The 17,028-nt window shown below is 36.8% G+C and overlaps 1 long non-coding RNA gene across 1 annotated transcript; it reads right to left on the minus strand.

Moving 5' to 3' along the window:
* Positions 1-883: 883 nt before the first annotated feature.
* On the minus strand, positions 884-3,200 carry LOC107819405 (uncharacterized). Its single transcript, XR_001655710.2, has 3 exons — positions 3,044-3,200; positions 1,025-1,141; positions 884-923 (listed from the first exon to the last, which is right to left on the minus strand). It is a non-coding gene; the product is annotated as an uncharacterized LOC107819405 (long non-coding RNA).
* Positions 3,201-17,028: the final 13,828 nt, after the last annotated feature.

Genomic DNA, 17,028 nt, shown 5'->3' on the forward strand with positions numbered 1-17,028 from the left:
TAATTTTCTTACTCGTTTTATTTCTTAGCAAAAGAACAACCCCACCTTTACTAGCCAACTCAAAATCTATGTAGCAATCACCTAACCAATATTTTCTAAACATGTCCTTTTGAAAATCGTTAAAGCCACTCAATTACTTCACGATCTCATGTAACAGGAATGAATTCACAAAATCAGTATTTATAAAAGAGAAGAGGAAAGCAAAGAGACAATGGTTTTGGTGACATAACATAAGGCCCTGCAAAACCAAAAAGAAGACTCCCCAATAAGGATTTATACAAGTTTAGAAGAACGGTGAATCAACTATGTTCAAGGCAGTTGACAAATTCAACCACATCACAAACATCAGATGACCACCAACATTCGCATATATATATATATATATATATATGGATCAAGACCCTAATTTGTTTTATCAACTTTAGGGATTTTATTTCATGCAATATTAAATCAGTACTTTTTCATTTTAAATAAGCAATATTAATACCTGGAATGAGTTGGCCTTATTTGTTGCTATCGGTAGATGGACAACGGATTGGTTGCAAAGTTGGTTGTTGTGCAGAAGAAGCTTCCCCTGGAGAATTATCACCCAATGTCGCTAGAATAATGTTAGCATCAATATCAATTCCTGAATGTTGAGGTCGTGCAAGGACATCTACAACATCTTCTTGACGGATAATTGTCTTTTGTTCCTCAATTTTTTCCTCCATTCTTTGTATCTTCTCCTCCATTTTTTGTAGATAATTTGTAGTATTTGAAGATGATTCAAAACATCCTACTTTCTCTCTCAAAGAAGTTCTTATAGCCCCTCGTCCATACAATCTCAGACGTCCCGGATGTTCAGGTCCCATGACAGATACAAATGCATATACGGACTCATTGCCATTTTCGTTTTGATATGCTTCAATTTCCTCTATTGCAGCCTTCAAAGAAAATTCAAACAATCAGAACAAGTAAATAAAAAGTAAACTAATAAAAACAAATAATTGATCTCGATATAACTTCAGTTAAGTATAATTCGCACAATTTTACTAGTTGTATCTTCATCCGAGCACTTGTATGATCGCCCATCTTTTCTTTTTCTTGTAGCTACAAAGACTTCCTTTGCTGATAAAGGATCCAAAGTTTCCTTATCATTTTCCTAGTTACATGAAAGTAAGTTAGCATTCCTGGTGATCTACCACATATACATATACACATGCTCATTATCTAAATGAACGAACAGTTAACGAATAAGACATGAATACTCAAAACAACTATGAGCTTAGATTTCCCAACAAGTAAAGTTGAGTTGGCAAGTATTAAGATCCAAACTGCTGTTACAAGGAAACACCCAAGGTTCTAAATGATGGTAATACATATTGATATCAAACGAGATACAAATGACACCTAATGCAAATGAGAGAATGGCCAGTGAACATTAAAGGAAACAAGCAAAGGTGAGATAGCAGATGTGTTACACTTTAAATGGACTCTGTGATACACAAATCATGAGCTAAAACATTGTTTTCTAGCATAGAAACAGCTTCTGCAAGAGCTAATTATCCCAAATTTTCCACATCTCAAACACTGTAATTGTAGTTTCTCAACCGAAGTTTCTATCTCCAAGCTGTCTATGGCTATGTATTAACTGAATAAGACTTCTTCCAGTAGTTCATCCTATGTATATCTTAGTGTCGAGATTCATAGTTTTATTGATAGAAAAGAAAAATATTGACTTAGTTGAATTTCTATAGCTGACTGGAAATTGGCCTAGCTCAAGCACATCATTTTCACCAGGTAGTGAAATGTTAGATACGTACTTCCAGTTTTACGAAATACAACACTCCACATAATTGGAACATATAATAACGTAGTGGTATCACAATAACATAATTTGAATGTGTTAGCCAATGGTGCCAAAATAGTAAAACCCTATTTGACAACTAAGGATTGTAACAGAGCTAAAAGAAGTAGTAAAACATGAGTCCAACGAGATAACTCATAATTAAAAGAGCTCGTGCTACTACAGACATAAGACCTTTCTTTACTCGGGCAGTACAAATAAGTGACTCGTAGTATCATGGGATGTGCAGTAATGACGTTAGTGTCAACAATCAAATTAAGGATTTTTAGAGCATTTGTGCAATATATCAAATAGGAAATAGACTGGACTAGATTTCAATTATAACCTTGGTCGACCATGGGATGACTCTTCTATTAAATAGAAATTACTAAGAGTTTGTGCCTCATTTAATCAGTCACAACTTGAAACTAATCAAGTGATTATCTTACAAAAATTAAATGAAAAATAACCAATTCTTAACTTAAAGTTGGGAGTAAAAGAATACATGAACTTCCCCTCTTAGCATAGAAAAGATTAGCAAAGGAGCATATTTAATTAATTGATCATCGAATGATGTTAGTCAAATACCGTGAGCAAAAACTATATTTTCTGGATGAGGAACCAAACATACAAATATCCAAGATAACACGTAGTTCAAGATAAATAACCTAGGACCTTCTATGCTAGTCTCTAATTACAGACATGAGGCAAGTCGATGATAAAAGGGTGAGAAAGCGGTCCGGCCATCTCAGTAGAGCACTCTCTCGATGTGTTTTGGGGGTTCACGTATTATTTCCAATTTTGAAGATGCTCGAGGGAACCCCATCAACTCCTCTAATATCTTCAAGTATTCGCTTTCATGAATAGCATTTTTCGATAAACTTTACTCCATGCATTCCCACGTATAATACAGAATAACGATTTTCAGAATAACGAACAAGACAACGAACATCGAACATTGATAGCAAACATCAAATCTCATGGTTTCTAACACAAAATCAAAACCTAACAAATAAATCCCCCAATTTCGCAAACTAAAAATCATAAAATATATCGCATAATACAAGCAAAACAGAAGCAAAATAATGGGTTTATCAGAAATATTATCAAAAAAAGAAAATAGAAGGAGCAATGAAATAATTTTTCAGACTAGGGAAGAAGAAAGCAAAATCGAACAGTAACAGCAAACATCGAACAGGTAAAAACCCGAAAGCCTACCTCGGAGATTGTGGTATGTTAGCCAATAATGATCGTCCTTCACCGGAGTGGTCAACAAAGTTCGTCGGTGTGTTCTAGGTTGATGAACAGAGAGAGGGGTGTTTGAGATTTTAGGAGAATCGTTGTCTGAGAGTGAAGTCGATGTCTTCTAGGTTAGTTTTGTGTTTTAGAGTTATTAAAATATTAGTGGGGTCCATTATTTTGTTTTTTAATAAATACCTGGGAGGAAAAGTAAGGAGGAAAAATTAAACCATCCCGATAGCTTTTTATTTCACAAAACAGTTCCCACGAATAACTTTATTGTATCGCATATCAAAACCGTCTCCACATCTATACTTATGGTGACAGTTAATACGCTATTGGAACGGTTATTGTTCAGAAGTATGACAAAAGCTTTTTGACTCTATTGAGACGGTTGAAACCGTTCCAAAATATGATCTATTGTAACAGTTACAAAATCATTGCCCAAAAGTCATTCCAATAAATTCGTTTTCAAGTAGTGTTAATACGCTTTAAAGATCAATGACTACGGATGGCTATGATAAGGGTTTTGCTAGAATAAACAATAATGACTTTTTTTTTATAGGGCGATTTTGACTAAGAAAATATAAATGTTGAAGAGAATCCCAATCCTTGTATACCATCATTAGTATTTACTGTGAGAAAATATTATTTGACCAAAAAGGTGTTAAACATTTTAGTTAAACTAATTAATGATGAGATATAGGATGAATCTTAGTTAAGAATAATAAATTTAGGATCAAATGTGTTAAGGAATCGATGTGGTGAACAACGTTTGATAGAGTTAAATAGCACGTTTATTCAATGAATACTAGTAAATGTGGTAACATAAATATGTAATAAATGTAGAGGATGTCAATGAATGTAATAAGAAGGAATCTACCACCCAATTATTATACGATTTGGATGATTCCTTCTCTTGACATCAACGTGGAAAGAAGGAAAATGAAGATGGTTATGGAATCTTCGGATCTTCTGGATAAAGACCAAGTAACATGTTGTTATACCTCGCAGTATTATATTCCGATGATGTTATACCCCGCAGTAATATATTACGATGATGTTACACCCCGCAGTATTATATCGATGTTATGCTCTACAGTATTACATTACGATGATGTTACGCTCCGCAGTATTATATTACGATGATGTTACATCATTTATTATTATACGTGAAATTGTCGTAAGATAATTGACCTTAGTTCAAGGACAAGATTATTTGGATATTATAAGCATTCTGCTATTTCAAACAAGTGATGAGGAAATTCGTGAAGGTGAGAGGGTAAGTAAATTGGAGAAAAAGAATTTTCATCAAAGTTAAATATTTTGGGATAAAATACGGCCCGAGCTAAAATACCCGATATTTATGGACTAGTACCTGTAGACATGTAATTTTTTACCCTCCCCAAAATTTTTCTTATTTTAGCACGTAAATACTTAATTTAGGCCTAATATAGCTATTTCAACTAATTTTTACTCTTTTACTTTATTATATTACAAGAAAATGAAAATTACAAAAAAAAATAGTTTCATTGATATTTTGTAGTCATTTTTTAATCTTGAAAAATACCCAAAAATAGTTTTGTTTTAACTGTTAGTCTTGTTTTAATAGTTATTTTTCTTACGTATTGTGAGCACGTGATTTTTGCCTTACGAAAACTACTCCAAAATAAATCAAAAAATAAAATAAATTTCTTTTACTGTGTAATTCTTGAATTTGCGTGGTGTTAAATATTTGTGTTATGTCCGTAAATGTTTACTTTGTCATAATAAAATGAAAATTAAAATAAAATACATGTTGCATGCATATAGGATTTAATTATGTATTTGAAAGATAATTTAAATAAAATCACCAAAATATGCATTTCGTTCTTTTTTTTTTATATTCCACTGTGTGATTAATGTTTTATCTGTATGTTGAATAGTTGTTATGAAGTGATTAATATTTTTGTGTAAGGTTAAAAATTGTTTTATAATTTTTGTTAGGATTTTTTAATGATAAATAATAAAATAGAATAAAAAAAAGAATATATAAGTTGTAAAATAAAAATTGGACCTGGATTAAAATTCAGGCCCAAATCAAATTACCCCCCCCCCCCCACAGCCCAATCCAACATCCCCCTGTCCGGTCCAATTCGAACAAGCCTAAACGACGCCGCATGAGATACCTCAAATCTGAGCCGTTGATTCATTGCAATCAAACGGTCCAGTTCAGCTTCTGCATAAATGAAACGACGACGTTTAAGGGCAACTAGATCTGAACCGTTCATCCATCTTGATCCCACGGTCTTAAAAATTCACCCAAACCCGATCCATTTCAACCCCGGGTTGACCCCTTTCCCCAACTTAAATCAAACGATGTCATTTGGATAAGTGGATTGATCTCAACCGTGCATCTTAATTGATCCAACGGATGAGATCAATCCACCCCACCCCTATATAAGGCTCAAGCCCCTACCCCGGCCCCTAACTGAACACCCCCCCTCCTCTCATTGTTCATCATCATCCCCAAACCCCACCCCTAACCCTAGCCGCCCTAGAATCCCACCGCCTGAAACCCGACGACATCAACGCCGCCGGTCACCAAAATAACACCCTAGAACCCCCTGAACAACCTCTACACAAATCTGACCTTAGTTTCATTCGAATCAGACCCCAACTCTTCGAATACTAAATCGAAGGTGGGTCTGAAAACTCAAACCTTTCCAATGGCTTCCAAAATAACACCATAGTACCCCCTAGCATGCCTCGTTATGGATCTGAAGTTTGTTTGGCTCGAATCAGTTCCAAGCTTCTCGAATCTTCTTTTGAAGATTCGGACCAAACAAGAACAAACTCAGATCTGTTCTAAACTGACACCAAATGACCCCTAGGCTACCCTCACCCGTGTTTTGTATTTGGTCCCCCCCCGAATCTGACCAAAAATGGTTAAGTCCCAAATCGAACCTTCAAAAACCCTAGAAATACCAGACTTTTGGATTTTTGCCCAAATTAGATAAAGATTGAGGTTTAATCGACCTTAGTCGAAGTATTTTCAGTGGAAAATACTTCGACTAAGGTCTGTTTGATTTCAAACAAAGTCCGAATCCAAGTTGAGTCCGAGTCGGAATAAAATTGAAGGATTCAAAGGTATTTTTTCTGTTTCTTATGTGTATTCTACATGTATTCTATGTTTGTTTCACTAGTCTGTTTAATTTTTCATGATTTTCTAGTCAATTCTGTTATACTGTCTCATACTCGTCTATTTGATCAGAATTATACTATTATTTCTGTTGTTTATGAATGTTCATAATATGTGTAATCGACTCGATTAAGTTCGTCGATTAGTTGTTCTGTAAATTCTTATTGCCATTAATGTTGTTTGTAATACCCTGTTTATCTGTTTGGAATTGTTTATTGTCATTGAACTCAGTCAATTAGTTCTTCCCAATTAATTGATTCTCGTTTAATAATTCAGAAAGTTTGTCAATGGTGTGTATATATTGTTTTCTGAACAGGGCATTGTCAGTATATTGACAATGCTCCTGTGTATGTTTGATCTTGATTCAATGTTTAAGTCCAGTCTGAATTGTTATAATGATTTCATTGATATGTTGTTATGATGTTAGTTCTGAATTCAGTGTAATTTTACAAATGTTGATTAGATGTAATTGTGTTAGAAGGTTACATTCTTAGTTAGGATTCAGTCCAAAACTTTAGGATTGGTTATAGCTGCTTAAACAAATTTTAAAATCTATATTGTTAGATTCTGAATTTAAGGCAGTAATAACAGTAATTACAGTAGGAAATCTGGGACATTTTCTAGGATAAAACAGTAAGGGTAATGTAACCTAATAGTGGGCTGAAAGTGGTTTGTTAATGGTTTTAATTTAATAGGATAGTGGGAAACAAAGGGTAATGGGCTGCTGAAAAACAGGATAACAGCACTCAATAGGATTTAAAGTATTCAAAAATAGTTTTAATGGAAACTTTTTGATTTTAAAAGGAGAAAAGGGTCCAAGAAGCACTAAAAGAGTATAGGACCAGCCCTGTATAAATACAGGGAGCTGGACTGATTTAAGGAGAGACTTCAGGAGATTTGAGAGAGAAAAAATCAGATTTGAAGAGGAGAGCCTTTTTCAGACAGAAAAGAAAGGAAAGAGAGAAAATCAGGAGTTCAAAGGAAAAATCAGATTTAGATCAGATTTTAAGGGAAGAAAAAAGAGAGTGCGAGGAGAGACAAATTTATATTTTGAAGAGGAAAAAGAAACAGAAAAGAAACCAAAAGAGAACACTCACACACACACACAATCTGACACAGATACAAATACAGAAACAGAAAATCAGGAAGCTGAATTTGAAATAGGAAAGAAACTGAAAAATCTAAAAAAAAATGTTGTTCTAGAATCTGTCCGTTGTTTGTTTGTGGATATTGTTCAGTTTGAAATCTGAAATTTTCCCTCAAGTTACTGTCACTGTTCATCTGGGTTAACGGGTCTGGTTCAGACTTGCTAAATACTGCTATTCTGCTGATTTTGTTACTGCTGCAACTGCTGAAAACTTACTTCTTCTACCTTCATTTCCAGGTACTTATCTCTTAAATTCTATGTTGGAAAAAAGATTCAGCATGACAAATCAATGAAGCTTGAATTGCAAAATTCTATTTTTCATTTTGTCCAAGTTCATTAGTTTAAATTTCATTTTTTTTGTTTCATGTTAGTTAACTAGTAGTGAATTCAATTTGATAGTTATGAGTTAATTGTCTTTATTTGAAATTCATATAAAACTTTGTAATAATGTTTTCCATTCTAAATTTTCATTAAAGTATAGTTATGATTGAATTGTTAATATAGGGAACATGACATGAAGTTGGCTATTAGTTAAGTCCTATGACATTGTTAGTCAGGTATAGAGTATTCTGAAATGTCAAGAAAATGCATGGTTAGTGTATTTCGATTGTTTGGTTGTGGATTAAGGTTAGATGTTGTTAGTTGAATAAAGAGTAGTATAAAAATGTCAAAAAAAAACCATATTGCTAGTTTTACCTGATTTAGTTATGGATTGAATGATGTGAGTTATACGTTCATATATGGCGTGATAATAGGTATATATATAACCATTAAGGGATGATGAGTTGATGTATCTCATTATGATGTTAAAATGCTATGAATGTTTTAGACATACAAACTATGTTGCATGTAAGGCAATATTATTAATCGATTTATAATCCCCTTTCTTATCAATTTGATGCCTATTTACCATATTAAATAAATAATTATGCCTATTAGATTAAAAGCAAGTATATGAGAATAAGATGAGATATACAAATTGCAACACTTTATATCAATGACAATTAGAAATAGGGTTTGCACTAATTAAATAATGAAAAATTGTTCAAAAATACTTCTTCCCTTCATAAATCATGTTTGTTAGTTTCATATACAATTCATCCTTTGGCATATATATGTTGTATTTGTTTGAATCATATTTTTATTCTTTTCTTTGAACTTGAATAGTTGGGCTGAATATAATTTATATCCGGAAATTATAATCGACGGTCTATATTTAATAAATTGTGAATTCTTTTAAAAGAATTCAAAGCTCCCTTAAATGTGAATTTCTCAGGATTTTCATATAAAATGTGTAGATATAATAAACAATTTGTGAAAAATCCATAATATTATTACAAAGATTTTGCGCAATTAGCGATGCGTTCACGCACCCTGATTATATTTAAAAAAAAATCGGATTATGCATACGCGCAATTTCGAGCGAATGTTTAATAAAAGGATTTTTCCAAGGATGTTAAAATAATTTCATATAACCCGAGGTGTGCAGTTCATTATTTAAATAAAAAGGGTGATGATGTTCCTGATTTTATTTTAAATTTCGAACATATATTTTTTATAAAAACTATAACATGGACAATTTTATTGTGTACACGTACGCGTGGCATGATCCCCGATAATTATAAAAAGTATATAATACGAATATACGTACGCGTAATTCGTCCATATAATTGTAAACAATAAGTAAAAAGCGGTAGTAAAATCATGCAATAAAAACGTATTTCGTAAAATCAAGATAATTAAGCCAATAATAAAAACAGTTAAGCGACCGTGCTAGAACCACGGAATTCAGAAATGCCTAACACCTTCTTCCGGATTAACAGAATTCCTTACTCAGGATTTCTGGTTCGCAGAATAATAAACAGAGTCATATTCTCCTCGATTCAGGGATTAAAATTGGTGACTTGGGACGCCTTAAAATTCCCAGGTGGTGACTCTGAAATAATTAAATAAATCCCGTTTCGACTGTCCTTCAATTGGAGAAAACTCCCCCACGCGCCCCGCGGGCGCGGTAAAAAGGAGGTGCGACAGCTCTGGCGACTCTGCTGGGGACAAAAAGTGTAAACTGTAACCCAGAACCATTGGTTCAGGGTTTAAAGAATTTGAGCTTAAAATATATGTGTTAATTGGCTTTATTTACTATATGATTTTCAATTGTTTATATGCTAATATGCTAAATGTTGCTTTTTACCGCTTTAATATTATTTGAATTATGAATATATACAACTGCTACGAAACCCTCTTCTTTCTGAGTCTTCTGAATTTATGGTGTACACGTGCGCGTGACCCACCTTTCTGTTAAAGTCATACCAAATAAGACGGAGTTGGGACAAGTAACTAGGCCGGGTAGACTTTCGTGCTCCCGGTACGTTGTCCCCGCTTCGGCTCAAACTGTCCGTTTGGGTAAGCCAGGTTTAGAACAATCAACCTCAGGTTTTTCACTTAGAATAACTCAGCCATGTACCGGATCCCTAGTAGGAACGTATATTTGCATCATGTACATTTGGCCTTGGAGACTCAACACAGGGGTTGGGTCTGTCTAGGACAGGTGAACCCGAAATAAAAAGACCATCATGATGCATCCTACTTGCTACTTGTGCATTCATTTGCCTCGAACATGCTTGTTGACCAGCTTAAATGAAATCATGGTGAGAAGAGAGGAATAAAATGGGTTGTTTTAAAAATTTCAAAAAAAGAAAAATAGTTTTAAATCTTGAAATAAAGGTATTTAATAAATAAAAAAATTTCGAAAATGATTTTTTAGTATGAATTTTCAAAATGAATTTTGACATTATTAAAATTAAATTTCAGATACAAAATGAGCACCACACAAAGCCCCTCATCCACGAGTACAGAAGAATTTCTATTTCAGCTTCAAATGTGGTGGTATGATTTAGGCGAAGATGGTCAAAAATGGGTCGTCAAGCATTTGGGAAATCTCACGGACATTATGAAAGTTAAACCCCGTGATGATCTGATTGCGGCGTTAGTAACTTTTTGGGACCCTGTTCACAATGTCTTTCATTTTTCTGACTTCGAGCTTACTCCTACATTAGAGGAGATAGCTGGTTATGCTGGTTTTGACGGAAGTCTAAGAAATCAAAGCCTGATATTCACAAAGGCTCCTTCGGTACATCGATTCATTGGTCTTCTGAACATCAGCAGTCAAATCAGGAAAAATAATGTCATCAATAGATGTTGTTCCTTCAAATTTTTGTATTCAAGGTTCGGAAAGTCAGATGGGTTCGAAATTCATGAGAAAGGCCTTACTAACAAGCAAAACAAAGACACTTGGCAGATTCACCGTCGCTTTGCCTTCATGGTGGCTTTTCTAGGAGTCATGGTCTTCCCAAATAAAGAGCGAACAATTGATATTCGCTCCGCGAAAGTTGTGCAAATCCTCACCACCAAAGAAAATCACACCCTTATCCCCATCATTCTATCAGATATTTATCGGGCTTTGACTTTATGTAAATCAGGAGCAAAAGTCTTCGAAGGATGCAAGATTTTGTTGCAAATGTGGGTGATTGAACATCTCCAACAACAGCCCAAGATCATACAGTACGGGCCAAACAATGATAATTACATTGAGAGTTATGAGGAAATAATAAAAAATTATCAGGCTCCAGAAGGAATAGAAGCATGGGTATCTCATCTAAGGGCTTTAACGGCAAATCAAATTGAATGGACTTTGGGATGGCTCCCGATGAGGGAAGTAATACACATGTCAACCTCAAGTAGTTATCTACTACTATTGGGATTGAGAAGCATTCAGCCGTATGCGCCACTAAGAGTCCTAAGGCAATTAGGGAGATATCAAGTAGTTCCTGATGATGAAGATTTGAGTATGCAAGTAATCGAATTACACCCAGAAGCCACTATTCCCGAGGCTCTACTTCAGCAGATGTGGAATGGATGTCGATACTTAAAAAGTGATACTCAAGTCCCAGACACTACAAAGGGTGAGATAAATCCTGGATATGCAAGGTGGTTTGAAAAACGGTCTCGCGTAGATGATGTACCAGAGCCTGAGCTAAGAAGGCCAACAAAAAGACCCCATGTTCAAGACTTCAATGATAAAATCCAAGAGCGGTTGATCTGGGGAGAAAAGGAAAAAAGGTACAAAGCAACTATCCATGCCCTAAAAGAAAATCTGAGAAGCTTCAGTTTGGAGAAAGATTTGCAAGCACAAGAAGCCGAAGGCGAGAAGAAGAGTCTAGCTTGTGAGAATGAAAATCGTCATGCTCGATTCCAAAGAATGAAAAGAGTTTCTGAGACACCAAAGAGGAGCTGGAAGGATCAAAAAACCATCGCCAATCTTTTTGAAAGAATGCAAGATTATGATTCTATTCTTGCAGAAAACGAAAGGGCATTGAGCAAAGCAAAAGAAAGGATCCAGCAATTAAACGAAGAAGCCAGATCTAATAAGGAACGCCAAGATAGGCAATCCGAAAAAGACAGGGCACAATTCAAGAAGGAAAAAGACCATTGGATGCAATCAGAAGACCAGCTTCGTGCGCAGCTAGAAGAGGCAAGAAGATGCAACAGAGAACATTAACAAGCGGACCTCGACAGAGAAAGAGCGCAAGCAAGATTAGAGCAGGCCAGACTCCGAGCTCTGTTAGAATCAGCTCTAGATCATGAAAACCGTGTCAGAGATATAGCCACCACTCGTCAGCAGCAATTGCAAGACCAAGACCAACGTCTCCAAGGTTTCAGGGCACAAATCCACGACCTGGCAGTCTTCACATCTCAAAGTTATGTAAACTGCCAAGGAATGGATTATGAAAGGTTTACAGAGCATGCGCCCACTTTTGCTCGTCATCTAGCAATGGAGTTGGAAAGGATGTATCGTACGCTGGGAGGCCATCCAGGTCAAGCCCCACATTGAGCAGATAATCCAATATTTGACAACAAAAGTGGAAAGTGGGGCATGTTGTGAGATGTTAAGAATTGTATCTTTTATTTTGATTTAAGTGTGTGTGTTTCGAACCATTTTCTTAAAAGTTTTCAAATGTAATTTCATCTTTGTATAATGAATAAAAGTGATTGTCTTTAGTCCGAACTACGCAAGGTCTGATTCATGCGGGGGCATGATACGTAGGAAATCTCTATAAGATTCGACCACCACGATAAAAGACATATATAATAAATAAAAGTGAATAACAATAAAAATTTCAAAAAAAAAGCTGGAACAACACAAGCAGCCGAGCAAATGCATAATAGAAAGGGATTATTTGTCTAGGAGCATTGCATCTCAACGTGTGATTATATATGTGTTAAACTCTCAAAACTAACAAGTTTGTTCATTTTCAGAATTCAAGCAGTTAGTTTCTCTAAAGAGTATACTGGCATATTATCACTATCACACAAGATCAAAAGGACCAATACCCGAAAGTATGTCTATCCCAGATGTTGACACAGGTATGGAGCTAGAGGAGATGGATGTCGGGAAAATGAAAGAAGAGATGTTTTAACTCAAGCAGCAAATGGCTGAGATGTACCAAGCCTGGTCTACAGGACAGTTACCCCCATCTTACCCAAATAACCCTGCTCCATCAATGACCCAAACTCAGGATAATATTACCACTGAATTATCCCCAAACTTCCCCATTTACCAGCATTACCGAGGCACCACCTCTCAGACACCACAGTCTCCACCTCCGAAACCAGTTCCATACTTTCCTCCACCTATGACTCCTGTTTTCGTAGCACCTCCCCCTGCTACATTTCACAAATCTCCTAGTGAGCCTACATTCCAGGCCCAGGACAACCAATATTACCCCCGGAGCCCACCCTCAAAGCCTCCGAAATTAATTCAACTGCTCCTCGTTTTGATCTCCCAACCGAAATTGACAAGCCAGCCAAAAATGCTGAGCAAGAAGAGATGTTCAGGAAGGTCAAGAGTTTGGAACAATCGTTCAGAGACATGCGAGGATTAGGTGGGCAAGTCAGTGTAGCATACAAAGATTTGTGCTTATTCCCCAATGTACAATTACCAGTTGGCTTCAAGATGCCCAAATTTGACCTATACAATGGGCACGGCGACCCAGTAGCCCACTTAAGGGGTTTCTGTAGCAAGATGCGAGGAGCTGGGGGAAAGGATGAATTATTGATGGCTTACTTCAGTCAAAGTTTAAGCGGATCAGCTTTGGAGTGGTATACACGCCAGGACCATGGGAGATGGTACACCTGGGATGACCTGGCACAGGCATTCGCATACCATTTCCAATACAATCTGGAAATCATCCCAGATCGATTATCTTTGACAAAATTTGAGAAGAAACACAATGAAAGTTTCAGAGAGTATGGTTTTCGGTGGAGAGAACAGGCAGCAAGAGTGGATCCTCCTATGAAGGAGAGTGAAATGGTAGATTACTTCCTCCAAGCCTTGGAACCAACTTACTATGCCCACTTGGTTTCAGCGGTTGGGAAATCATTCAACGAAGTAGTGAAGATGGGAGGTATAGTGGAAGAAGGCCTCAAGACAAATAAAATCATGAGCTATTCAGCAATTAAGGCGACTACTCAAGCTATTCAAGGCGGGGTAGGAAGAATCGGAAGAAAGAAGAGGGAAGAGGCAGCAGTAGTTGATTCAGGAATTTGGTCAGGACCAAGAGGTTCACCGCCTTACTATAATCAACAACGACCTCGCCAATCAACTTACCACCATGATTTATCCCAACACTACTATCACCCTTCGGAGTCTCATTTCTCCATTAACCATGCTCAAGCATACAATCAGCCACCTGTTCACGCCAATTGGCGTGCTCCTGTCATACCAAGTACTTACCCACGAGCCTATCCCGGACCAGGTTTCAGGCCGAGGCCAGCGTTCAGGGGGGAAAGAGAACAGAAAAAGAAAACTTACACTCCATTGGGAGAGTCTTACACTAGTCTGTTCCACAGGCTGAGACAGCTAGACATGCTGAGACCAATACAATCCAAGCTACCCAATCCTCCTCCAAAGAATCTGGATTACACCATTAGCTGTGAGTATTGCTCCGGTGCACCAGGCCATGACACAGAGAAATGCTGGCATTTGAAAAATGCAATACAAGAACTGATTGATACTAATAAAATCGAGGTTCAAACCCCAGAAACTCCAAATATCAATAGAAATCCAATGCCAGCCCATCAAGAGGCCAATATGATAGAAATCATACAAGCTGATGGGGAGACAAAGAAGCCGTCACAAACTGTCATGATGATCAAGTCTCATGAAGCCAAACCAGATAAGCAGTTAACAAAGGAGAAACCGGTACCTAAACAGAGTAGAAATGGCGATGAATCATCTGTGGTAGACAAGGAGGGATCATCGAGCAAAGTTGCTCCAAAACAAGAAAGGCCGAAAGTGATAGTACGAGGGGTTGCTAACAAACCCATTGTATTCGTGGAAGGAGCCCGTACAGATCGGGTTATTATCGCACCTGTAATCCAGATGTCGGTCATCAACAACAAAGCCATCCCATGGAACTATGAACGGGTGACTGTAATGTACAAGGGAAAAGAAGTCAAGGAAGAAGTGTGTGAGGTACAAGGCTTGACTCGTTCGGGAAGATGTTTTACTCCCGAAGAGTTAAGAAAAACTAAAAATAATCCAACACCAACAAAGAGAGCTGTGACGGAAGAAGAGGCGGAAGAGTTTTTAAGAAAAATGAAACTCCATGATTATTCTGTTGTGGATCAATTAAAGAAGACGCCCGCTCAAATTTCATTGTTGTCATTACTGATCCATTCAGAGGAGCACCGTCTGGCTTTAATGAAAATCCTGAATGGGGCTCATGTTCCTGAAAAGATCTCTGTAAATCATTTGGGAAGAATAGCCAACAGAATCTTTGAGACAAACAGAATTACATTTGCTGATGATGAATTACCTGTGGAAGGTACCGAGCATAACAGAGCTCTTTACCTCACCGTGAAATGTGAAAACTCCGTAGTAACCCGGGGATTGGTTGACAATGGGTCAAGTGCAAACATATGCCCTCTCTCCACTTTAAGCAAATTAAAAATTAAAGAGGAGAGGATCCAGAAGAATAGTATCTGCGTACGGGGGTTTGACGGTGGAAGCAGAGATTCATTTGGCGACATAGTGTTGGAACTAACTATAGGGCCAGTTGAATTCACAATGGAATTTCAAGTGTTGGACATAACTGTTTCTTACAACCTGTTGTTGGGTCGACCATGGATCCATGCTTTTTGCTTTAATGAAAACTACTCCAAAATAAATCAAAAAAAAAAATATTCTTTTACTGTGTAATTTTTGAATTTGCGTGATGCTAAATACTTGTGTTATATCCGTAGGTGTTTACTTTGTCATAATAAATGAAAAAATAAAATAAAATACATGTTGCATGCATATAGGATTTAATTATGCATTTAAAAGATAATTTAAATAAAATTACAAAAAATATGCAATAGTTCTATTTTAAATATTCCACTGTGTGATTGATGTCTTGTCTATGTGTTAAATAATTGTTATAGAGTAATTAATATATTTTTGAAGTTAAAATTGTTTTACAATTTAAAATTAGAAATTTAAATTAGAAAAATGAAAATATATATATATATACAAAATCGGACCTGGAAAATCGGACCTGGATTAAAATCCAGGCCCAAAACATTTTTAACCCCCACAGCCCAATCTAAAACAGCCCCTGTCCGGTCCAATTCGAACAAGACTAAACGACGTCGCATGAGGTACTCCAAATCTGAGTCGTTGATTCATTGCAATCAAACGGTCCAGTTCAGCCCTTGCATAAATAAAACGACGACGTTTAGGGCAACTAAATCTGAACCGTTCATCCATTTTGATCCCACGGTCTTAAAAAACTCACTCAAACCCGATCCATTTCAACCCCGGGTTGACCCTTTCCCCAACTTAAATCAAACGATGTCGTTTTAATAAGTGAATTGATCTTGGCCTTTCATCTTGCTTGATCGGACGGACAATATCAATCCACCCCACCCCTATATAAGTCCCAAGCCCTTACCCCGGCCCCTAACTGAACACCCCCCCTCCTCTCACTGTTCATCATCTTCCTCAGACCCCCCCCCCCCTTAACCCTAGCCGCCCTAGGATCCCACCGCCTGAAACCCGGCGGCATCAACGCCGCCGGTCACCAAAATAACACCCTAGAACCCCCTGAACATCCTCTGCACGAATCTGACCTTAGTTTCCTTCGAATCAGGCCCCAACTCTTCAAATCTTAAATCGAAGGTTGGCCTGAAGAACCAACTGTCTCCGATGGCTTCCAAAATAACACCACAACTTCCCCTAGATACCCTCATCACGGATCTGTTAGTTGCATGGTTCGAATCATACTGGAACTACTCGAATCTTCATTTGAAGATTCGAGTACAACTTGACCTTATCCCAACCTACTTCAAACTCACACCAGTTACCCCCCTGACCTCCCTCGTGCCTAGAACATCTTTGGTTTCCCTCGAATCTGACCAGAAATGGTTAAATCCCAAATCGAACTTTCAAGAACCCTAAAAATACCAAACTTTCGGATTCCGTTCAGATTGAGTAAAGATTGAGGTTTAATCGACCTTAGTCGAAGTATTTTCAGTGGAAAATACTTCGACTAAGGTCTGTTTGATTTCAAACAAAAATCCGAAGCCGAGTTGAGT

Source organism: Nicotiana tabacum, chromosome 7, assembly GCF_000715075.1.
Source record: "Nicotiana tabacum cultivar K326 chromosome 7, ASM71507v2, whole genome shotgun sequence".
NCBI classification, from domain to species: Eukaryota; Viridiplantae; Streptophyta; class Magnoliopsida; order Solanales; family Solanaceae; genus Nicotiana; species Nicotiana tabacum.